Source organism: Apaloderma vittatum, unplaced genomic scaffold, assembly GCF_000703405.1.
Source record: "Apaloderma vittatum isolate BGI_N311 unplaced genomic scaffold, ASM70340v1 scaffold4634, whole genome shotgun sequence".
Lineage (NCBI taxonomy): Eukaryota > Metazoa > Chordata > Aves > Trogoniformes > Trogonidae > Apaloderma > Apaloderma vittatum.
This window is the reverse complement of record NW_009711099.1, coordinates 151213-153073: the sequence shown is the minus strand read 5'-3', so window position 1 is coordinate 153073 and position 1861 is coordinate 151213.

Sequence of the window (1861 nt, the reverse complement as noted above, 5' to 3'; positions counted from 1 at the left end):
TATTCTTTGTCGAGTTGTTATGTTTTAGGTAACGCAGCAGCAGCAGCTAATGCAGATTCTCAGTGAGTATGTCCACATGCTTCCCTCCACCAAAACATCGCATGCAAAAAAGTTACATTAAAGCAATGTCAGGCTTGAGATCTGCCATCTGCTAAGTCAGGAAACCCTAAAGTTAAAATCCCTCTCAGAACCAATCCTCGCCTTCTCTGCAGTTGCCATCTGCAGTTTTTTACATGTCTGTTTATTCTGTTAAATTTATGCCTTTTACTGGGTAAAAATGTCTACAAACTATAAAAGCAAATGAGCAATGTGACAGGGTTCAGCACGGTAAAGACAATAACTTTAAAATTATCAGGTTTTGTAGACTTAAGGCTTAACCTTACGTAAACCCTTGGTTTTAAAATTTAAAATCGCTATGCTTTAGTATATGAAATCTTGCAATATTCCTATTCCCTCTGACTGCACTTTCAGCAAATGGATATACCTCTCATGTTAGACTAACAAAGTAGTGTATGTTCAAGAGCCCTTTGTTCGGAATAGACTATTCTCTCTGTTGTAGAACATACAACTGCTGGTATCAATTGCTCCTATGGGAGTTTTTATGTCAGCACTGCTACTAGATGCTGTAGTAAAATCATGCAAAAAAGCTTTAGTGCTCAGCTTCATGTGCTCCTGATCTCAATTTTTCAAAGTAAAATGCTTGGCAAGTACATAGGGGTGCAAAAATCCCCATATTTGATGATTTACTTGTATTTGACCATTTACTTGGAGGTGACTCCTTTTTTAAAAATGCAAAGTGACACAAAATAAGAGGGATCAAACAACTTCTCAGTCATTCACTCCTTTATTAAATGAGTTCTACTATTTACTTCCACAACCTTTTCTTCTCCGACGGGCTGCTTTTTCAGGATTTTGTCCGCTTGTCCAGGATTTCCAGGGGTTCATACCAACAGTGAGACCTCCGGAAGTACTCGATGTGTCTCCCGTTATAACTCAGATCAAACGTCGAGGTGGTTCGTGGCCAGTCCAGTGTTTCTGGGCCGTGCCAGGCCAACTGCCCTCTCCTTGCACAGATGGGCTGGAGATGTGCAGGAGGTCTGATGTGGCTCGGATCGCACGAACTGATGATGCAACCCATGGACAGGACGTCTGTGTCTTCCTGGAAGCTCTGAGCTCCCTGGGCGTGAGACTGGCTCGGGACATGACCTCTGGCTTTGCTTCAGTTCACCATGTGGGAACCAAATCATATGCTAGTGCAGTCCGGTCAGCCCTGTCACATCATGGGTGACACTGGGCTGGAATGTCCTGGCTGCAGCTGAGCTTGCTGCAAGCTCAGCTGGTGTGTAAACCATAAGGAAAAACAATGGAGAAGGAAAGCTTTACAGATGAGAAAATACAGAACTGCCTGGAAAGTCTTGCTGTAGCACCATTACTTTTTTCTTACTTCAGGATCAAAAAGGAAATGTCAAGCTGACCCATATGCTGGGATCCACGCAGAACCCCAAAAGACCTATATACAGGCTGGAAGACAAGTGCCCATATGGTGTCTTCGTTCATTGCAGTGCTGGTAGGCAGCAGAAATACCTCAGGGGAAAATTGAGGCTGAGAAGATATTTTTAATAAAACAGACTGCAGTGATCTATAATAGGAAGTAATCACTAAGCCTTCTTCACAAATACCTAAATTTCTATCTCATATACTTTCCCTTCCAATGCTGGCAAAGAAAAAGCAGAAAAGAAAGCTTTCTTGCACGATAAAATACTGAGAAAAATTCCCAGCTACTGGTGTTCTACTGTATCAAGGTTACTGTTAACTTTATTAATATTCATTTTCATTTACACTACTGCAAAGTCGTTAATGT